At 48.8% G+C, this 23,490-nt stretch overlaps 1 protein-coding gene across 2 annotated transcripts in view; it reads left to right on the top strand.

The window, feature by feature from the left end:
* The window catches only part of NINJ2 (ninjurin 2), a 94,669-nt gene that overhangs the window by 26,122 nt on the left and 45,057 nt on the right, over positions 1-23,490 (top strand). The window lies entirely within an intron of this gene.

Below are 23,490 nucleotides of genomic sequence, written 5' to 3'. Positions count from 1 at the left end.
GAGTCTTGCCAGCTGACATGTTGGGGTCACAAGAAAGAGAGAGCAAGTGTCCTGTGGGCTGGAATCAGGGGAGACGCACAGACACCCTGTCAACATTCCAGAGTGCAGGGCTGAAGAACGGCCTGAACGGAGCCGTTAGACTGATTTCCCTGTGGTCAGAGGCTAGCTGCAATTTTACCCTCCCTTCCCTGCCCAAACACTCCTGACATTGGAATTTCATCAAATGGCTACTGTATTTGGTTTTCAACCAGGACAAACAAAGAAAAGAGATTTGTTTTCCTGTCTGCTTTTGCTGAATGGAATCTCTGATTCTACTTACCAGCGTGCCTCAGACACCCTGGGGCTGGTTAGGACTTTAAAGTCTAGGCACACAGGACTCCCAGCTTTACTGAATCTTTTTCCATATCCTGAGCCCGGGTTCAAACTTCATCCTCCCGGTCCCCCACGTCCCTTCAATGTCTGATTAATTCTCCAGTCAGCTCCCTGCTAATAGTCCACCCACAAATTGCTATTTCAGCTGAACCTCCCCAAAACTTGAGCATCCTTACCAAATACCTTGGGCTTCCTCACAACCTGGTTATCTTCTCATCTGCATGCCTTTCTGGAATAATTTTGAAGTGTTAAAAAAAAATCTCCTCTAATTGTCAAGCGAATGCAGGAAGCTCAGCCCCTAAGGAGCACTGCAGAAATCTGGAGTTCTACTCTGTTTATACCTACATCTAGCCTTCCAGGAGTTTCAGACAGTTTCCTGGAAACATTTTGTGCTTTGTGTTTTTCACCTTTCTCTCGTAATTGAAAATGGGGTGAGGAGCAAGATTGTGAATTACAGTTACAAACAGTACACACATAACACAGGGACGATCTTTGCATTTCTCATTTCTGATGCCAGGGATCGGGAGGTAGAGGGAGGCCGGGCGCGGGGGCTCACGCCTGTAATCCCAGCACTTTGGAGGCCGAGGCAGGCGGATCACGAGGTCAGGAGATCGAGACCATCCTGGCCAACATGGTGAAACCCTGTCTGTACTAAAAATACAAAAATTAGCTGGGCGTGGTGGTGCGCACCTGTACTCCCAGCTGCTCCGGAGGCTGAGGCAGGGGAATTGCTTGAACCTGGGAGGCGGAGGTTGCAGTGAGCAGAGATCACGCTACTGCACTGCAGCCTGGTGACAGAGCGAGACTCCGTCGCAAAATAAATAAATAAATAAAAATTAAAAAAAAAAAAAAGGTAGAGGCAGCTCTCAGGTGAGTAAATTCGCGGATGCCCACGCATGTCTGGAGCATACCCCAGTGGTCATTAGAGACTGCCCAGCAGAGGCGGGAGGATCTTCCGTTTGGTTTTCTTTCAGAACGTCTGTCCGGAGAGCATCCTGTTCTGTTATATGCACATCCACCTCCGTCTCCAAATTACTAGGTTGAGCACAGTACTCAGTGCCTGGCATTGAGTTAGAAATAGAAGATGAGCTGGCGAGTCCCGGCCCGAGGCTGTGACAGGGGCCATTACTGAGCCCATTCCCCGCCAACCTTTCTGCTGTTTAACTGACTCTCCTCCTTCCCCGCTAGATCCCAAGAGCTTGACCCCTACCTCTTCTAAGGCTTTTTGAAAAGTTTGCAAATGCACCCTTGATCCTAGCACGTACTTAAGAAGCGGCTCCCCACTAGAAGGTCAGGCATGAAGCTGACCCCCTCTTCCTCCCGCGCCGTTTGGGTCTGTGCACAGGGCCCGAGGCCTGCTGGGGAGGGCACGAGGGGGGCTGGGGCCTCTCCGGAGGGAGCCCGCCGCCCCGCCCAGGGCGTACGCCCCCAGCCTCTGAGGGAGGAAACTGAATGGGGCCACAGGCTGGCTTTCTTTGGGGATTTGCATTATACAGGCTATCTTTAGAAGCAGCGAACAGGAGCGGTGGCTCACGCCTGTAATCCCAGCATTTTGGGAGGCCGAGGTGGGCAGATAACCTGAGGCCAGGAGTTCGAGACCAGCCTGGTCAACATGGTGAAACTCTGTCTGTACTAAAAATACAAAAAATTAGCCAGGCGTGGTGGCCGGAGCCTGCAGTCCCAGCTACTCGGGAGGCTGAGGCAGGAGAATCGCTTGAACCTGGGGGATGGAGGTTGCAGTGAGCCGAGATCACACCACTGCACTCCAGCCTGGGCAACTGAGCGAGACTCTGTCTCAAAAAAAAAAAAACCCCAAGAAAAAGAGAATAAAAAAAAATAGAAGCAGCTTTCTTGCTGATAGAAAGCACTGGCCCACTTTGCTATAATTACAACTGAAGAGTCACTTTCTTTCAAAAACTCTATTTTCAGATGTTTACCACTTTCTTGAAAAAGGAAAAGAAAAATTGCCTCAAAGGCAGGCAGTCCCCAGGGCATTTCTGGTCTCCTGGGGAAGACACTTAAGAGTGGTTTGGTAAAATTCCATTTTGCTATCTTGGTGTTACCTAAGGCCAGGAACCGAGGTGGGGCTTTGGTGACAGCAGGGACTGAAGAGTGTTCTTCATCATCCAGGGTGTCCAGTTGTTTTGTTTCCCTGGGCCACATTGGAAGAATTGTCTTGCCCCACACATAAAATACAGCAACACTAACAATGGCTGATCAACTTTTAAAAAATCGCAAAAAAACTTCATATATATATATATATATATATATTTTTTTTTTTTTTTTTTTGAGTTTTGCTCTTGTCACCCAGGCTGGAGTGCAACGGCGTGATCTCGGCTCACTGCAACCTCTGCCTCCCAGGTTCAAGCGATTCTCCTGCCTCAGTCTCCTGAGTAGCTGGGATTACAGTCACGTGCCACCAGGCCTGGCTAATTTTGTATTTTTAGTAGAGACGAGGTTTCTCCATGTTGGTCAGGCTGGTCTCAAACTCCCGACCTCAGGTGATCCGCCCGCCTCGGCCTCCCAAAATGCTGGGATTACAGGCATGAGTCACCACGCCCGACCAAGAACTCATAATGTTTTAAGAAAATTTACGAATTTGTTCTGGGCCGCATTCAAAGCTGTCCTGGGCTGCACGGGGCCCACAGGCTGTGGGTTGGACAAGCTTGCTGGACTGTCATGAAGTTTTGAGTAGGTTAATTGTGTGGAGAGACCTGGAAGACAGGGTCCTGGGTTGTATCGTACTCTCTCCGCGATTGGACCTGTGCTCCCTCCACCCAGATAGCATCGCAGTGGCCAGCGGAGAACAGAGCCAGACTGCCTCGGTGCAAATCCCAGGCTCCTAGTCCTGTGGACCACTTACTCCTTGGGTGAACTTGGGAAGCTCTTCATCCTTTAGGCTTCAGTTTTCCCACATGTGAAATGAAGATAATAATGGGACCTACCTCAGAGGATCATTGTGAGGATTAAATGAATTACCACATGAAAAGGGTATCATTACCGGAAAGGGGTCCCGATCCAGACCCCAAGAGGGAGTTTTTCGGATCTTGGACAAGAACTCTGGGCTGGTCCATAAGGTAAAGTGAAAGCAAGTTTACTAGAGAAGTAAAGAAACACGAGAATGGCTACTCTATAGGCAAAGCAACCCTGAGGGCTGCTGGTTGGCTATTTTTATGGTTATTTCTTGATCATATGCTAAACAAGGGGTGGGTTATTCATGAGCTTTTTGGGAAGGAGATGGAGATTTTCCCCCTCCCCCAGTTGAGGACTCCTCCTTCTTTTAGACCATATAGGATAATTTCCAGGTGTTGCCATGGCATTTGTAAACTGTCATGGCGCTGGTGGGAGTGTCTCTTAGCATGCTAATGTATAATTAGTGTATAATGAGCAGTGAGGACAACCAGAGGTCACTTTTGTCGCCATTTTGGTTTTGGTGGGTTTTGGCCGGCTTCCTTACTGCACCCTGCTTTACCAGCAGGGCTTTTGTGACCTGTATCTTGTGCTGACCTCCTATCTCATCCTGTGACTAAGAACGCCTGACCTCCTGGGAATGCCACCCAGCAGGTCTCAGCCTCATTTTACCAGCCCCTATTCAAGATGGAGTCATTCTGGTTCGAATGCCTCTGACATAGACACATATTATATATGCATTACCATGCTTGTTCTTTGCTTTCCCTGTCTGCAAAATGAGGAAATGCTATTAAACTGTTATGTTGGTCACTCTGTACCAGAGCCAGGAAGAGTGTCCATTGTGTGCCAGACTCTTGTAGGTGACGCTGTGAGGAGACGCAGAAGTAAGGAAAGACCTGGCTCCTTCCTATGTACTCTGAGATCTGTATGAGGAGCCTTCCCCCTTCCCCTCTAGGAAGACTCCTCATGGAGCTCTCAGAGTACATACGAAGGGGAAACATCCACACCCAGTTTTCCCTGGTGGAAAGGTGTGACACAGACGCCTGCCAGAGGCTCATGGCCCCTTCTCCATCCAGAGCAGCATCTCAGCTCAACCTGGGGATCCAGTAAAGCGGTGCAGGGATCCTGCAGGCTCTGGCAAACTCAGCCTTGACCTTTGGATCCAGTTCTCTGTCCCCATGGCCAGTCTTTTCACTGCCAGGCCTTCTGTCTGGCACAGGGTGTGAAAGAGGAGCCGGGGGGGTGCAGGGCGAGGAGGATGTGGCAGGGACAGGGACAGGACAGGAAGGACTTGGCTGATGGAGATTTTTTTTCTTTTTGAGACGGAGTCTCGCTGTGTCGCTTAGGCTGGAGTGCAGTGGCCTAATTTTGGCTCACTGCAACCTCCACCTCCCGGGTCCAAGTGATTCTCCTGCCTCAGGCACCCAAGTAGCTGGGATTACGGGGCATGCGCCACTGTGCCCAGCTCCAGTTGAGATTTTGGCGGGGGTCTCTTGAGCAGCTGATGGGCTCCTGTCACTGTGCCCAAAGTCTGTCCCAGGCAATTCTGGCTCCACTTAAGCCCTGTCTTCCGGCCCCACCCTCAGAGTCCAGGTCTGGGCACAGAGGTGCCACCCTTAGTGTGTGTGCAGTATGCTGCAGCTGTGCCCACGAAGTCTGCCCCTGCCTCTTATCAACACCCAACCCATTCGAGGCTTCAATAATTAGAATGTTCCTTGCTTCACTTTATCTATCTAAATCCTATCGAACTTGTCAAGGGCTACGTCAGTCTCACCTCCTACATGAAGCCTTCTCTGATTGCCCAGCTGACATCAGTCTCACTGTCCTAAGTTTCCTAGTTCTCTATTTCATTCATTTAGAAATTAGAAAGTAGAAATGAACTTAACTGTATTCTCAAAAAATATTTGAGCACCTGTTTGATTGCAAGGCAGCGGGGGTGGGTGTTGGAGCATCCATGAAAATACAGGACAGGATCTTCTAACAAGAAGCTTAAATTCTAAAACGATGATAAAAATTCTAAAGGCATTGGCCTAGAAAATTCCTTATTGCCATATATTGCTTTTCAGGTTGGATGCTATGATTCAATTCAAAAATAATAGTTAACAATTATCAGGGGCTTGCTATGGGCCATTACTGTATTTAGCACTTTACACAAATTATTTTATTCAATTAATGTATTTTTTTGAGATGGGGTCTGGCTCTGTCACCCAGGCTGGTGTACAGTGGTACAATCATAGCCCACTGCAACCTCGAACTCCTAGGCTCAGACGACCTTTCTGTCTCAGCCTTTTGAGTAGCTGTAACTGCAGGCGTGTCTTACCACACCTGGGTCATCTTTTAATTTTTGTAGAGACAGAGTCTCATTGTGCTGCCCAGGCTGGTCTTGAACTCCTGGGCTCAACCGCTCCTCCTGCCTCAACCTCTCAAAGTGCTGGGATTATAAGCGCAAGCTACTGCACCAAGCTAAGTTATTTTATTTAACTCTTAATAGTACCCCATTTGGTAGATACTATTATTATTATTCCTACTTTAGAGATGAGGAAACTAAGGGGCAGAAAGGTTGAGTGACTGCCTAGTGTCAGCTAGTGAGGAAGCCAGGATTTGAACCAGGCACCCTGACTCCATTGTTTATACCCTTAACCACAGTGCCACGTTTCCTCTGTGTTTCACCTTTTATGTTCAGCTGGAGTGAAACTCTTTTAAGTCCTGGAGGGCCCTGTGGCACTTAGTGCATCAGTGCCTTTGTAGGTAGGAGGCACTGGTAGGAGGCAGTCAATATTTAGGGATGCCTTGATGATCAGGCCCTGCGGCAGAGAGAAGAAGAGAGTGTCCAGAGTTTCTTAGTTCTGGGCAATAGAATTGGGAAAAGCAACCAGGAGTCCAGCACCTAAATATTGCTGTGTACTAAGTCTTAGCTCCCACTACCTCCTCACTAACGCAGCTCTGTTTTCAGGCCTACACCAAGGTTCCCATGAATGTAGTCAGCAGATATTAGGAGGGCTTCTTATGAATACCTCTTCACTGGGTGGACACAGGCCCATTAGGAGCAGGCCCAGAGGCCTAGTGACTTCAGACTAATGTTTGCCAGGACCAGTGAGGTCAAAACATTACCCAGAACTGGGGCTTGATGTCCTGTCTCAAGGACAAACTCATCCCATCCTATCTGCCAAGTTATAGTAATTGTACTTCTGAGAACAGGGAACACTTCAGGTAAGAAAATGTCAGTCCTCGTTCAAAGGGAATGATTCTCCCAAATTTAATGAAACTCTTACAGCCTGATCCCTCACCGATCATGATATCTATTTATTTCATATTCATTGATCATCTACTTGGTACAAGAAGCTGTGGCTTCCTACCCATAAAGGAGGTGATCCCAGTTTTAGACACACATATCTACAAGATGTCATAGGATAATGGTTATCCTATCAACTGTTTATTAAAAATTGCTTATCCATTCCCTCTGTGCTAATAAGTGTTTTGATAGACTCTATCTCATTTAATCTTTAAAACAAATCTGGATATAATTATTCCACATGGGGAACCAAGCTCTGAGAAGGTACTTTATAGAAGAGTCTGCTCCTGACAACTCTACTCTCTTTCTGTACCATCCATGAGAGGTCCAGACAGTGAGGACCATAGAGAACAGAAGCCAAGGTCCCTTTTGGCTTAGTTGACCAGAAGTAGCTTGCTGGAAAAGGCTCCTGTAGATGTTCCCTCTTCTAATACCCCTACCCAATGCTTTCTTTTTCTTCCATGTAGCCTCCAGAGAACTCCCAAATTAATTTTTCTAGGATACAGCTATGATCACCACGACCTCTGCTCAAAAACCTTCAGTGATGCCCCTAAAATTCCCAAACTACTCTTCAGCCTGAAATGCAAGGTCTTGACTTCACCTTGGCTTTCTGACCTTCTCTCTGTCTACTCCGTCTCCCTGTGTTCTTGCCAAATAGAACTATTTGCTAGTCTGCATGTTGGTCTACCCTGCTGCTTCCAAGGCTCTTGGCATACCATTCCTACCATCTAGATGCCTTTTCCTCATCTTTGTCTCTCCAACTCTTACCCATCCTTCAGTGTCCAGCTTAAATATCACTTGCTAATGATAGTTACTAAGCTAGGGCAAATATATATATATATATCTTTTTTTTTTTCTTGAGACAGAGTCTCGCTCTATCTCCCAGGTTGGAGTGCAGTGGCGCGATCTCGGCTCACCGCAACCTCCATCTACTGGGTTCAAGCAATCCTCCTGCCTCAGCCTCCCAAGTTGCTGAGATTACAGGCACATGCCACCATGCCTGGCTAATTGTTAGTATTTTTAGTAGAGATGGGGTTTCACCATGTTGACCAGGCTGGTCTTGAACTGCTGACCGCAGGTGATCTACCTGCCTCTGCCTCCCAAAGTGCTGGGATTACAAGTGTGAGCCACTGTGCCGGCCATATATATTTTTTATACCATGTGTTGTGGTTTATTTATATGTAATTTCCTCTACTAGATGGCAAGCTCCTTGAAAGTGAATCCAGATCTCATTCATTCATATATTTTCCCATATTCCAGTATCCTGGTATATCTTTGTATTTTTCTGTATCCCCACACACTAGTATCCCAACCCAATTAGAGCTCCATAAATATCTATTGGATAAATTGATTTTTAAAATCAAAGAATAACATACATAAGCAGAAGGATTGGCCTCCCCTGCCAATCCTCCTTTGAAGTGCTCATACCTTTACACATAGGTTTGGAGTCCTACAAAGCTCAGACAGAATTGAACCCAGCAGGGTAACATCGTAGAGAACAATGAGTCATTTGCATAGTACGTTGTAGAGTAAGAGGATGGGACGTAGAGTTCAGGATGAGGGTAGAGGACGGGAAGGGCTGTAATAGCAATGAATTTCATTCCTTGTTTTTTGTTTTTGAGACAGAGTCTCGCTCTGTCACCAAGGCTGGAGTGCAGTGGTATGATCACGGCTCACTGCAGCCTTGACCTCCTGGTCTCAAGAGATCCTCCTACCTCTGCCTCCTGAGCAGCTGGGACTACAGGCATGTGCACAACCACACCTAGCTACTTTTAAAATTTTTTGTAGAGACAGGGTCTCACTATGTTGCCCAGTCTGGTCTTGAACTCCTGGGCTCAAGCAATCCTTCTGCCTCAGCCTCCCAGAGTACTGAGATTACAGGCATGAGCCACCATGCCCAGCCTCACTCTTTGAAATATTGCCCAACATCCTGGTATTTGAATTCACCTCCCTTGCCTGGTGCAAATTGTGGCACCTCAGCTAAACCTAGCAGTCTGGCCTGTCACTAGTAAACCCCAGATCCCTTCCTAGCCTATCGCCTCTCACTCATCCCAGGGTACATGCTGGCTGCAAACTAAGTCCAGGAGTGGATTTGGGCTCAAGTTGATAAATAACAACTGGGCTTTTAGATTCGGAGTTTGGATGATGAGAAAAGTGAAGTTTTGAGTGGGTGGAAAGAAACCTTCCCTGATTTTGGCTGGTACATTCAGAGACTCACAGCACTAACAGACAGGGCGGGCTGCCGGGGCAGGAACCCTGGGGAAAGGTGTGTTCACACAGGGCCTGAGGTGAGGGAGAGCTGCTGTGTAGCAGTGGGGGAGGGACACAGAAGCTGGGAGATCCTTCCTAGAGAAGGGAGCGGATTTCCACTTCAAGGACCACAGGTCTGCAGGCCCACAGCTCCTAGGACAGAAACTTATAAAACTGTCACTGTCAGGAGGGAGCGCTGGCTCTTGGATGGACTCTGTTCCTGAGCCCGTCTTGCTTCCATTCACTTCGCACCAGCTGCCCAGAGAACCCAGCCTTGAGCTGACGTCTACCTTTGCGGTATTCCGCCTGAGTGCATGCTGTCTTTTGCTGACCTGGTCTTCCAAAATCTAAGAAGCCTACAACAGCATTTTGGGATATGGGACATTTAGAGGTCTCATTACAAGTTCCATGGGACTTTTAGAAAAAGCTTAGATCTGTGGACAACTAAGAGAAGGCAAATTTAAACTTGTTTGAAGCAACCCACACAAGAGCAGGTTTTCCTTACCCGGGCAGGGGTGTCCATAAATTCCCAAGGGGGGCCATGTGAACTCAGGAGGTGATGAACTGGCTGAAATTATGTGAAAAGTTACTCATGAAAAAAAGAAAAGTTATCCATGTGCGGCTACATTTAGGGTGGAGTAGGGGGTCCGTCACTTTATCAGATTCTGAAAGGGTCTGTGACCTCAAAAGTTAAACAAAACAAAGCAACACATTTTTCTAGAGGATGAAGGTGGGAACTGGGTGTCGGGAATTTGGAGGACATTCTAACTCCTCCCACTTCCCATATACTGCAAACGTGTGCAGTAGGAAACGACGACAAATACTAGGAAGTAGTAAGCATTTCTTAAAATGGGCCTTTAAACAAATAGAATCCTGAGCATTTCCCAGATTTTCTTATAAAAGTTGTCTTCCTCTCTTTAGGTAGCCCCTTTCTTTCTTTCTTTTTTTTTTTTAGACAGAGTCTTGCTCTGTCGCCCAGGCTGGAGTGCAGTGGTGAGATCTCAGCTCACTGCAGCCTCCGCCTCCCAGGTTCAAGCAGTTCTCTACCTCAGCCTCCCGCGTAGCTGGGATTACAGGCACCTGCCACCATGCCCGGCTAATTTTAGTAGAGATGGGGTTTCGCCATCTTGGCCAGGCTGGTCACGAATTCCTGACCTTGTGATCCACCTACCTCGGCCTCCCAAAGTGCTGGGATTACAGGTGTGAATCACCATGCCTGGTTGTACACTACTCTTTCTTACTCGTCTCTCCTTCTAGTTTGTCTTCACTGCCACAGGGGAACCTCTTCTAGTAGCTGCTATTTCTTCAAGAAGGATATGAGGCTAGAGACTCAGGAGTGCTTGTTTGTTAGGTTGGAATGAGGAGCCATGTCCAGGAGAGGCTGAATAAATCCTTCATCTCATCCAGTGGTAGCCAAACTTTTCGAGCCTGAGTACCTCTTTAAGACTTCAAAACCTTGGCCGGGAGCAGTGGCTCATGCCTGTAATCCCAGCACTCTGGGAGGCCAAGGTGGGTGGATCACCTGAGGTCAGGAGTTTAAGACCAGCCTGGCCAACATGGCAAAACCCCGTCTCTACTAAAAATACAAAAATTAGCCGGGCACTGTGGCAGGCACCTGTAATCGCAGCTACTCCGGAGGCTGAGGCGGGAGAATCGCTCCAACCCAGGAGGCAGAGGATGCAGTGAGCCAAGATCGCGCCACTGCACTCCAGCCTGGGTGACAGAGTGAGACTCTGTCTCAAAAACAAACAAACAAACAAACAAACTTCAAAACCACACCTTCCAAGTAATCGTAATTGTACTTTTAGTATCTACAAATGAAGAACTGCATGCTGATAAAAAGCTACCATGTATTCAATAATACTTTTTACATGTATCTTAAAAATTATAGCAGCACCTCTGTGCATTTGACAAACATCACAGCCTTTATGTGTGAGACGCATCATCTATTTGTTCTCTAGGCAATGTTTGCTGTGCATCTGGATTCAGGGACCCCATACTGTCCGAGACCCTCTCCCCTTCCTGCAAAGCGGGGATCGCTGGTCTAATTTAAGCTGTTTATTTTATAGATGAAGAAATTGTGGTCTAGGAAAACAAAGCTCCTAGTGAAGTAGTTTGGGGCCCATTTCCATCCAGGTCTCTTGACTATGTCCTGGGCCCACTGCAGGATGCCCATGAGCTATAGAATGGACACCCAGCTACGACACCCAGTTTCCCACTCCCGCACTGCCTGCGCTCTCCCCTCACTAGGAGGTGTCCAAAGGGCACCTGAGGGACGAAAGGACGCTTCAGGGCTTGCCTGATCTGGGAAACAGTCAGACAAGAGAGTGAACCATGAAACACCAGGCCCTGGCAACAAACTGGAGCACACAAAGCCATGACACGGCTGCCATGGGCTGAGGGGGCCAAGCTGGCAGCTAAGCCCTCCCTCACTTAGTGCTCACTATAACCCTGACGGTTAAGGAATATTATCTTCACTTTATAGATGAGGAAACTGAAGCTTAGAGAGGTCAATGACAATGTCACACAGTTACTAAAAGCTGCAGAGATAGGATTCGAAGCCAAGTCTAAATCCAGACCCTGAAATGGTAGTCACTATGCAATACTACTTTATGTAAGGCTGCTGGGCTCAGGATACTTGGGGCTTCTTTAGGACAAAGTTATTTTGCTACCCCTTTTCCCAAGGAATCATTCTAAACCCAGCCACAGCTTACCAAGAATGTGTAAGCCCCTCTCTTCCAGGAGACTATCTGCAGCGCCAAGCATCCTGGCCACATCCTGCAAGGGCCCAGGAGGAGTCCGCAGGCAATATGCAACCCTTGGAGGACACAGGGTTCTTTACGTTCTAATTCTAGCTCACAGCCTGTGTACAAAGGAGGTTAGAAAGGGTGAGTTCCTATGCTCATTCCCACCTTTCTCCTCAGTTCACACACTGACTGCAGGGTGTGGGACGTATAAAGATTGCCTCACTCCATGAAGCTCTTCAGAACTAGATGAGCCCTCACTGATTTTTCTCATTCCTTCTAAAGCATGTTCTCTTTGGCCATTAACATAGCTTCTGCCTTTTCTCTTTTTTGAATCACATATGAGAGTCTTATATCCCCAGCAAGCACCTTGCAAGCAGGGGCCAGGTTCTCAACGTACTCTGTATCCCCTACCCCGTGCCCAGCTTGGGGCTGGACACACCATCAGCTCCTGATAAATACTTGCTGGACTCCATCCAATGGTCCTGACAATAAACTGCGTCCCTCCTGGACCATTCCTTCTAGCCACTGCTCTCCTCATAAGAAATTGCTGGCACCTCACTCCTTAACTATTTCTCCACAAGGCACATGACCTTTTGAAGTTCTGGGATTTAGTTTTGCCGCCCTGTCAGAAAGAAGCCTGACCTTTCTGATAATCTGTTGTTTGTGCGGACCCATGGAGACGACAGGAGACCAGTTTTTCTGCCCCTGAGCAGGGCTCTCTGAGAGCTCTGAGAGGCCGTTGGAGGCCTTGGCTCTAAACCATCTGAGTCTAGAGCCAAAGCCAGAGATGGAGGGAGTTGGGTGTTTGCTCTTCTCCACTCTTGCCACCTTCTCAAGGGCTCCTGGTAACCAAGTGTGTTTGCCTTTTGCTACCCTGGGAGGCCGAGAGCCTCCTTTTCTCTGCAGACAGAGACAGAACTTCTGCGATAAGAGGCAATTCGGCTCCTGATGCAAAACTGCAGTCTCCTTGGAGCCCGAGGCTCTTGCGCTGTGACTGAGAGGGCCCTGGGCCACGGTGCTGTCAGACTGACCTTCACTGGGTCAACCCAGATCACTAACCAAAGCCTGCTGGTAGGCTATATGCCTCTCTGAGCCTCAGTTTCTTCCTCTGTAAAATAGATGGATCAGGCACAACTGATTACTAAAGCCCTTCCTGTGGTAAGGTTCCATAGTCCTAAAACGCCTATGGGCATTGAGTCCTAACATGCTGTTCTGGGGTTCCAGAGTGGCATACCGCCTTCTCAGCACTCCCCCTCACCCCCACCTCATTACCAACTCCTCATCCCCACCTCATTACCAACTCTTCACCCCCAACTCATTACCAACTCCTCATCCCCACCTCATTACCAATTCCTCACCCCCACCTCATTACCAACTCCTCATCCCCACCTCATTACCAACTCCTCACCCCCACCTCATTACCAACTCCTCACCCCCACCTCATTAAAAACTCCTCACCCCCACCTCATTACCAACTCTCCATGTGACTCTTAACCACACACTGCAGCCGCACCTTGGCATTGTCCAGCCAGGAGCTCCTACGGTTCAGATGGTCCTATTGACAGAACAGGGTTGCTGCTACCTAGCATCCTAGAAAACTTCCGAAGGAGAGAGAGGAGGCTTTTATGCAGTCTGACATTAAATGTGTAAATCAGAATCCTCCCTTATCCCTTTCAGACTACCAGAGTATGTTATTCACTGAATAGTGTTAAAAACTAATAATACCTGAAAATTTTATCTATTCTTTATTGTTGATAGAGTGATTTTACATCTATTATCTCATTGTAAAATCCTCATGATAATCCTATGTAGAAGATAAGGATTGTTGTTTCTATTTTACAGACCAGATAAACTGACCGACTTACCTAAGTTAGCCAACCAGAATGATAAAGCTGAGGGTGGGTGCTCTGTGTTCTAAACAGAAACCACAGGGACCTAGAAGCCAGGAGCAAATCCACATCCTCTTGTTTTTTTGTTTTTTATTTTTTATTATATATATTTTTTTAATCTTTTAAATGTTAAAAAAATATATATTTTCATCCTCCTGCAGTTTTTTTGTTTTTTGAGATAGGGTCTCACTCTGTCACCCAGGCTGGAGTGCGGTGGTGCAAATCACAGTTTACTGCAGCCTTGAGCTCCCAAGCTCAAGTGATCCTCCTACCTCAGCCTCCTGAGCAGCTGAGACTATAGGCACACACAACCACACCCAGCTAATTAAAAAAAAAATTTTTTTTTTTGGACAAAGTTTCGGTCTTATTGCCCAGGCTGGAGTGCAATGCAAAATCTCGACTCACTACAACCTCTGCCTCCCAGGTTCAAGCAATTCTGCCTCAGCCTCCCGAGTAGCTGGGATTACAGGCAAGCGCCACCACACCCAGCTAATTTTTGTATTTTTAGTAGAGTCAGGGTTTCGCCATGTTGGCCAGGCTGGTCTTGAACTCCTGACCTCAGGTAATCTGCCCACCTTGTTCTCCCAAAATGCTGGGATTACAGGCGTGAGCCGTCACGCCTAGCCTTTAAAATTTCTTTTATACAGATGGGGTCTTGCTATGTCACCCAGGCTGTCCTTGAACTCCTGGGCTCGAGCAGTTCTCCCTCCTCGGCCTCCCAAAGTGCTGGAACTGCAGGCATGGGCCACTATGCCCACACTTCCTTTTAAGGACACTTACTTTTCTGTGAGAGAACTTGGTGTAAGCATTTGAAAGAATAATCTCAGTGTTATACAAATTATATGCAAATATCATGCAAACTTGGCTCTGGAGTGTTTGAACCAACAACTTAGAAATATTTTACAAAGGAACAATGCAGGGTGGATTCTGTTCCTTCCCACAAGCAAGAACCAGAGGAAGCAGAAGAGATGGTGAAGGAAGAGGATATTGGGCCATTCCAGCCTGCCTTTTTTTAGCTTTGTGTTTTTTTTTTTTTTTTTTTTTTGAGATAGAATCCTGCTCTGTTGCCCAGGTTGGAGTGCAATGGCGAGATCTCAGCCCACTGCAACCTCCACCTCCCGGTTTCAAGGGATTCTCCTGCCTCAGCCTCCTGAGTAGCTGGGACTACAGGCATGCGCCACCACGTCCAGCTAATTTTTGTACTTTTAGTAGAGATGGGGTTTCACCATGTTGGCCAGGCTGGTCTCGAACTCCTGAGCTCAAGTGATCTGCCTGCTTCGCCCTCCCAAAGTGCTAGGATTACAGGCGTGAGCCACCTCGCTGGCCCTGCTTTGTTCTTTCTTCTGTTTTGTTTGTTGTTTTTTGTTTTTTTGAGACGGAGTCTCGCTCTGTCACCCAGGCTGGAGGGCAGTGGTGTGATCTTGGCTCACTGCAGCCTCCACCTCCCGGGTTCAAGCAATTATCCTGCCTCAGCCTCCCGAGTAGCTAGAATTACAGGAATGTGCCCCCACACCCGGCTAGTATTTTGTATTTTTAGTAGAGACGGGGTTTCACCATATTGGCCAGGCTGGTCTCGAACTCCTGACCTTGTGATCCTCCCGCCTCGGCCTCCCAAAATGCTGGAATTACAGGTGTGAGCCGCTGTGCCCAGCCTGTTCTTTCTTCTGATAACATCGGTGGGAGGGAGAGGGAGGCCTTTGGGCAGTCGGGGCCGGGGAAGACAGAAAAGAGCTCCCTGTGTTTGGCGCCGTTCCCTTCCTCTTCTTGGCCTGTGGCTCTTGTCTGGAGCTAGGCGGGATACGGGAGCCCCACGGAGAATGGAGGTTATGGATTCCCTCATGAAGCCCCGTGCCCTTGGGCGTGGTGGGGACGCCAGGACACAGCTGGGGCAGAGGAGGGCTTCGGTCTCTGTGCAGTCTCTCCACATGCCCAGGTCTCTGGTTCCTGCCCCAGAGGAGGCTCCCTGTGAGAATATGGCAGAGCTATTCTCGCTAGAAAAGAAAACACTGAAAATGGCCACCAAGGTAAACTATGTAACCACCTTCACTCGAGTGAAGGAACATGAGGTGGTCCTTAAGAAAGCGAAGCAGGGCCGGGCGTGCTGGCTCAGGCCGGTCATCCCAGCACTTTGGGAGGCCGAGGCGGGCGGATCACCTGAGGTCAGGAGTTCGAGACCAGCCTGACCAACATGGTGAAACCCCGAAAAAAATATAAAAATTAGCCGGGTGTGGTGGTGAGCGCCTGTAATCCCAGCTACTCGGGAGGCTGAGGCAGGAGAATGACTTGAACCTGGGAGGCAGAGGTTGCAGTGAGCCACCATCGTGCCGTTGCACTCCAGCCTGGGCAACAGAGGGAGACTCTGTCTCAAAAAAAAAAAAGTGAAGCAAAGCCGGCGTGGTCTCTCACACCTGTAATCCCAGCACTGTGGGAAGCCGAGGCAGATGGATTGCTTGAGCTCAGGAGTTTGAGACCAGCCTGGGAAACATGTTGAAACCCCATCGCTACAAAAAATCAGCCAGGCATGGTGGTGCATGCCTGTAGTCCCAGCTACTTGGGAGGCTGAGGAGGGAGGTTTGGTTGAGCCCCCGGAAGGCAGAGGTTACAGTGAGCTGAGATCATGCCACTGTACTCCAGCCTGGGTGACAGAGGGAGACCTCGTCTCAAAACAAAACAAAACAAAACAAAACCCAACCAGCCAACCAAACAAAAGAAACTGAAGCAAGACCTTCATACACACAGCACAGTCCTGCCCGGAGAAGCCGATCAGGCGAGCCCTGGGCCCTCTCCTGTGACTTTATGTACCATCCCCTAGGCCCAGTCAGAAAGTGTGACCGTCCTGAGGCAGGAAAGGCACTGGATGAGGCACGAGAAGCTGTTTTTTTTGGCTCTCCAAGGGAGACTTGCTGATCTGAATCCACAGGGCAGCTGCTGTGAGGCCGTAGCGGGCAACACTTCTCAGAAGATGAAACCACTTTGCCCTCACTTACCGGATGCCAGCGCTTTAAACAAATGATTACATTTAATCCTCCTCTCTCTGTAACGTAGGAACTATTCTGAACTTCATTTTCCTGGGGTGTCAACGTCAACGTCACACAGCTAGCAGGTGGCAGGTCAGGGAGGCGACCCCAGAGCCTGCACTCCTGACCAGGACACAGCACTGCCTCCACGTGAGAGCTGTGTGGGTGGGACGGTGCCCAGAGAAAGAGGCACCTGGTGTTGGACGGACTTGAGTGTCAGGGCCCCGGAGTGAGCAAGGGCTCTGGAGAACAAGTGACTTCAGGCTGACCTGTGAGGGAGAGGCCCCTTCTTAGGAGGCAGGGCCCCGACCTCGCTGCCCAACAGAAGTTGCCCAATCCCTGTGGCTAAACAAAGAGAGCTGAGATGAGGAAACCAGAACATCCTGGGGAATGAGCACAGAGCATAGAAAACACGCCGACCCCAGCGGGGCTGAAGCTGGGAGTCCTCAGCCAGCTCGGCCTTCTGCGTAGGAAACCCCTGGGGGAGCTCAGGGACCTGTGAGAAGAAGCACAGCAGCCTGAGCCTTTTATCCCCAGGAGCTTGTGAGCCGCACAGGCATCCCCTAATGACAAGGCCAGGAAGAAAGGGGATGTGAACTGCTGCGCTTCGGCCAGGACACTTGCCTCATCAGCTGTTGTGGAGACAGGTCTGGAGGCAGAAGGAATGCTTGGGCCACGGATATGCAGGGGCAGGATTAGAAAGAAGGATTCTCAGCACGCGGCCAGGGCTTTAGGGAAGCCTTTGTGAGGGGAGGCCATGCTCTGACTGCTGTGGACTCTTCCCCCAGTGTCTTTCCTCTGTTGTCCTCTTAGCACATCCCAGGCTTTACTACAACAACTTCGCTTAGGTTAGGCACCTAGGACAAGAACGGGGTGAACACACTTCTTTTCGAGACGGAGTCTTTCTTTGTTGCCCAGGCTGGAGTGCAATGGAGTGATCTCAGCTCACTGCAACCTCCGCCTCCCAGATTCAAGCGATTCTCCTGCCTCAGCCTCCCAAGTAGCAGGGATTACAGGCAGGTGCCACCACATCTGGCTAATTTTTGTATTTTTAGTAGAGGTGGGGTTTCACCATGTTGGCCAGGCTGGTCTTGAACTCCCGACCTCAGGTGATCCGCCTGCCTCGGCCTCCCAAAGTGTTGGGATTACAGGCATGAGCCACCGCGCCTGGCTGAACACACTTTTTTAAAGAACTGGAGGCAATGCTAGCTTTCCAAGTGCTGAGATGCCAAGGTAAGCTTTTAGGGTCTTTTATCCTTCATTGGTTCAACTAGGGATTCTCGTCTCCACACTTAGGTCACATAAGATGCTACTGTGTAGGAAGGTGTCTCATTCTGGATAAATCTTAAAGGTACGAGAGAGGAGAACACTAGCAGCTTCCTGACACCACTCAGAAGTCTTGCTTCTAATTTATAAGTTGGTAGCTAGGCCCATTTTATAGTCAAGATGTCCCTTTTCTTGGCATCGTGGCCTCTCTCCTATTTGGAGAGGGAAGGGGGTGGGTTTCCTGGTGATGCTGTGCAACCTGCAGTGCTGTCACCATCATTACCCTGGGACCGGAGCAATCCCACTGTTCACTGTAATGAAGCTCATGCACAGATGATCGTCCAGATTCCATCTCCAAACATTTTGTTCTGCCACCACCCAATGACCCAGTCTTATGTTCTCCCAAGACCAAACCCCTGGACCTATACACAGTCCTCTCTCTCGTGCAGTCTAGAATATTCAGCAGAATGCAGGAAGTCATGAGGTATAAACCATGGTGGAATTAGTAACTTACAGGACACAGCCTGGTTACTCAGTGCAGCTTGACACAGTTTATCCCAATGGTAAGTTCATTACCATGGCCTTTGCTTCCTTCTTTCCTCCTCCAGCCTCTGTACCTGGAGAAGTTTCTGGAGTATTCCTGACTATAGGACTTCGCTTCAAAATCTAGTCCAGGCAACCCTTTGAAATGGCAATGCAGTCCTGGTTTTTTTATACTCAGAAGTTTCCTTGAACCGGTCCTTTACCTTCCTGAGAACTTCCTTTACCCCAACAAATTCTTATCAGCTTTCTCTAACTACTATACCTCTGGCCCATTACAAGTACTCCTTTCTGTAGCCCCTCACCCTAGCTAAAACCCCCTGGAATGATATTCTAGCTCTCAGAGAGTGTGCCGCACGTTTCCTTCAGCCCTTTCCCCTCACACGCTTCCTACACCAACACAACCGCTCTGCCAAGTGTAGGATTTTCCCTTGCCTGTCAGATGACCCTGAAAAGGGCATGTGAAGTCGTGTGAGGCACATTTCCTGTGCTTGGGATGCATGCAGCCCACGGGATGACAGTCCCACACACCCTCTAATAGCCCATGGTACGTGCTGTACCAGTGGAGTGAAGCTAATGCTTTGGGAGAACTGAGAAAGAGGGATAAATTTAGCCGATGGGAGCTGAGGAAGGCTTCCCAAGGGCTGTGACAGTGGAGCTGGGCTCTGAAGGGTGAGCAGAGTTTCTTTTTTTTTTTTTTTGAGATGGAGTTTCGCTCTTGTCGCCCGGGCTGGAGTGCAATGCTGTGACCTAGGCTCACTGCAACCTCCGGCTCCCAGGTTCAAGCGATTCTCCTGCCTCAACCTCCCGAGTAGCTGGGATTACAGGCATGCGCCACTACGCCCGGCTAATTTTGTATTTTTGGTAGAGATGGGATTTCTCTGTGTTGGTCAGGCTGGTCTTGAACTCCTGACCTCAGGTGATCCACCTGCCTCGGCCTCCCAAAGTGCTGGGATTACAGGCGTGAGCCAGAGTTTCTTAGGAGAGAAAAGAATGAGAAGCAGATCTAGCCTTTGGAAAAGCTGTCAGTCATTTAAAAAAATCATGATCCTCTTGGTAAATATAAGGTGTTCGCATTTAGCACCCTGATTGCTGAGATTTGGATGTAGCTTCCTAATGGGGCCTGCATATCTCCTTTGAGAGTCACTCATTTATCAGAGCTGAAAGATGACTGTAGATTATTATTTCTATAATCCATAATGAAATCAGAGAGTCCTCCCCTACCTTACACATTCACACAAATGGCTCTCCCGACATTTCAGAGAGACCAGGGGAGTGCGGAACCCTCCTGGATCCTGCAAGGCCTCTGTGGCTGGTGTCAGGGACGTGGGCTTGTGCGCTGAATGGAAGCAGCTGAGACCTCAAGCCTGCATCTTTTGAGCTCGGGACCGCAGCCTCCATGAGCCAGCAGCGTCCTTGTCTTTGCATAACTGCTATTTGTTTTTCATAGAGCGCTGACAATGCACACTGCCCGGCGTGTGAAGACATGGTCCTGCCCCTAGGCCTCTGGGAACCTGAGCTAGACAGACATTCAGCTCTGGGTGCAAACACAGCTCAAAAAACAGGCAGGCTGAGCCCTGAGGTGTCAAGCCTTTGTTCCCTTCTTTGGAGGAAGAAAAATGAGCTAACTAAGTGACTTCTCTGGATAAGAGGGAAGCAAGAATCCTCTTAGAGCACAGGTGCTAAAGAACGTCTAGGGATGGAGGAGGAAGACGTGTACAGAGGCAAGTAGGGAAAGCGAGGGGAAGAAGAGGGAGGGAGCCAGGCCCGGCAAGACTGTGAGGGAAGAGTGCCATCTGCTGAACCCCCCGTGGGCACACAGGCACACCGCCCCCCCCACCCCACCATGTCCCCTGGGCATGAAGCTGTGGCACAGATGATCATCTAGATTCCATCTCCAAACATTTTGTTCTGCCACCACCCAACGACCCAGACTTACGTTCTCCCTAGAACAAGTCCCTGGACCTACACGCACTCCTCTCTCCCATGCAGTCTAGAATATTCAGCAGAATGCAAGAAGTCATGAGGTGTAAACCATAGTGGGATGAGTAACTTCCCAATACCCACGGACCCAAACCAAGCTGAGCAGGTGCCTGTGGAGACTGCTGGAAAGTCAAGGCAGCAACCATCGCTGAGGACGGTCTTCTTTAGGAGGCAGTAGGACATCCTGTAAGACATTGCGCTTCCAGCCAGAGTAGCCAGGGATCCTCCCTAGCACCGTCCTTACTAGCCACGTGCTATGGACAAGTTGCTTGGCCTTTCTCCACCCCACATGCCTGTGGCTTCTGGAAGGGCTTAAATGAATAGCACCTGGAAGGAAAATGCCAGCGTGGGGCCTGGCACATGGTGGAGGTACCGTCATTGCTCCTTCCAGAGAAGAAAGGCCATTTTTAATTAATTAATTTATTTATTTAATTTATTATTATTATTTTTTGAGACCGAGTCTCGCTCCGTCGCCCGGGCTGGAGTGCAGTGGTGCGATCTCGGCTCACTGCAAGCTCCATCTCCTGGGTTCTCGCCATTCTCCTGCCTCAGCCTCCTGAGTAGCTGGGACTACAGGCGCCCGCCACCACACCTGGCTAATTTTTTGAATTTTTAGTAGAGACGGGGTTTCACCGTGTTAGCCAGGATGGTCTCGATTTCCTGACCTCGTGATCTGCCCGCCTTGGCCTCCCAAAGTGCTGGGATTACAGGCGTGAGCCACTGCACCCGGCCTATTTATTTATTTTTGAGACAGAGTCTTGTTCTGTCTCCCAGGCTGGAGTGTAATGGCGTAATCTTGGCTCACTGCAACCTCCGCCTCCTAAGTTCAAGCAATTCTCCTGCCTCAGCCTCCCAAGTAGCTGGGATTACAGGTGCCTGCCACCATGCCCAGCTAATTTTTTGTACTTTTAGTAGAGATGGGGTTTCACCATATTGGCTAGGCTAGTCTTGAACTCCTGACCTCAGGTGATCCACCTGCCTCGGCCTACAAAAGTGCTGGGATTATAGGCAGGAGCCACCTCGCCCAGCCCATTTATTCTTTAAAATGCATGATGAGATTTAGAATTAGAGAGAAAGACCCAGAAAAAGGAGAAAAGGATACATTTTCAGTTGTCTTAGGAGCCACAGATATGCTTGATTTGACATAGCTGTCACAGGGATTTTGCTCATTAGCACGGGGAAACTATTCCTGGTATGTCAGAGCACCCCCAAATTGGGCCAGCCAGGGATGGCAGGGGAAGAGGAGTGAACCTGGGAGTGCTGGGCTGGGGTCCAGTTGAAACCCTGCCACTGAATTGCATGCTTTGGACATGTCACTAAGCCTTTCTGGTCACACCTTGCCTGATGCCTTTTGTCCCTTTCACCCTAATTCTGTGATTCCATGGGGCCTGTTTAGCATCCCTTGGAAGACCCATGGATTGATTTACCAATCAGCCAATCAGGCGATCAATCTGTCAATCCACCTAGTTCACCTCAGGACCTTCTATGATTGCAGTGATGGAGAGGACCCAGTATACCAAGGGTGTGCTGCAGACGCATGGGTCCCCTGGCTTTTGAGGATACACAGATCTTTACAAGGATCAGAAGAGACTCAGGCACTTTGGGTGACAGGTGACAGAAAGGAACCTAAAGCATCTGAGACCAAAAGAGGGAGTTTATCATAAAGTGTCAGGATCTCTCCCAAGAACCACACGGTAGGGAGATCAGGAAGGTCATCCAAGTGCCTGGGCCGGAACCCAGACAGCTCCTTCCCTCTGCTTCTCTGGGGCTGCCTGGCCTCTCATTTTTGCTTCTCCTGGTGCGTCTTGATTCATGTAGTCCGTGGAGGTTGAATAGCAACAGTGAATCTCAGTTCCAGATTAATGGAAGGGAAAATCTGATTGGCCCTGCTTGGACAGGACTCCTGCCCCTACTCTACCTAGCCTGAGCCAGATATTCCTGGACCGGATATAACGTCACTAGGCTACCTCCTAGGTGCGTGGAACTGGGGGTTTCTCAGAGAACGGGAGGTTGCGACTGCCCTGACACCCCACAGAGTGTTGTGTTAGGATGCAGGTTTCACTGATGCAAGACTCCAAATAATAACAGCTTAGACCAAAATGGAAGTTTATTTCTCTCCTGTGTGTAATAGTCTGCGTGCAGACAGTCCAGGGATAATACAGTAGCTCCATGGTGTTTGGGACCCAGGCTCCTTCTAGCTTGTTGCTCTGCTCCTGGGATATGTACCTTATACACATGATTGAAGATGCTCACCAGAATCTCCACATTCCAGCCTGGGAAAGAGGGAGGAGGGGATAGAGAAGACAGATGCCTTCCTTTTAGGGCCACAATTCTTCTTGCTAAGTTCTCATTAGCCAGACCTTGGTCATACAGCCTTGCTGCTGCAAGACAGATTGGGAAATGTTGACTTTAGCTAAGTGGTCATGCATCCAGTCAAAAATTCTACCATCCTGCAAGAAGGTCAAATAGATATTGGGGGCAACCTCCTACAACAAGTAATAATGGCCTCGCTTCCTGGAAACTCATGGAAGTTTTTCTCTCTTCTGACTTCTAGCCTTGGGAGCAGGTTATTTATTGCCAAGAAAGAGGTATGGTGGGCATGGGAAGAATATCTACATGGAAAGGTGTGACTGGGAGGAGTTTAGACTAAATGATTTCTAAAATCCTTTTTTACTTTTATGCCACTTCAAGAAAGGCCTGGGAGCCGGGCACAGTGGCTCATGCCTGTAATCTCAGCACTTTGGGAGGCTGAGGCAGGCAGATCACTTGAGGTCAGGAGTTCGAGACCAGCCTGGCCAACATGGTGAAACCCTGTCTCTACTAAAAATACAAAAATTAGCTGGGTGTGGTGGTGCGCCCTTGCAATCTGAGCTACGCAGGAGGCTGAAGCAGGAGAATTGCTTGAACCCAGGAGGTGGAGGTTGTAATGAGCCAGGATCGTGCCACTGCACTCCTGCCTGGGTGAGAGAGCAAGACAAAAAGAAAGAAAGAAAGAAAGAAAGAGAGAGAGAGAAATAGAAGAAGGAAGGAAGGAAGGAAGAGAAAGAAAGAAAGAGAGAGAGAGAGAAGAAGAAAGAAAGAGAAAGAAAGAGAAGAAGGAAGGAAGGAAGGGAGAGAGAGAGAGAAAGAAAGAAAGAGAAAGAAAGAAAGAAAAAGAAAGAAAGAAAGAAAAAGAAAAAGGAAGAAAAAAAAAAGAAAAAAAAAAAAAGGAAGAGAAAGAAGAA

This window comes from Hylobates moloch, unplaced genomic scaffold (genome assembly GCF_009828535.3).
Source record: "Hylobates moloch isolate HMO894 unplaced genomic scaffold, HMol_V3 SCAFFOLD_8, whole genome shotgun sequence".
Taxonomy (NCBI): domain Eukaryota; kingdom Metazoa; phylum Chordata; class Mammalia; order Primates; family Hylobatidae; genus Hylobates; species Hylobates moloch.
The sequence above is the reverse complement of the archived record's forward strand: the minus strand, read 5'-3'. Positions and strand labels throughout refer to the sequence as shown.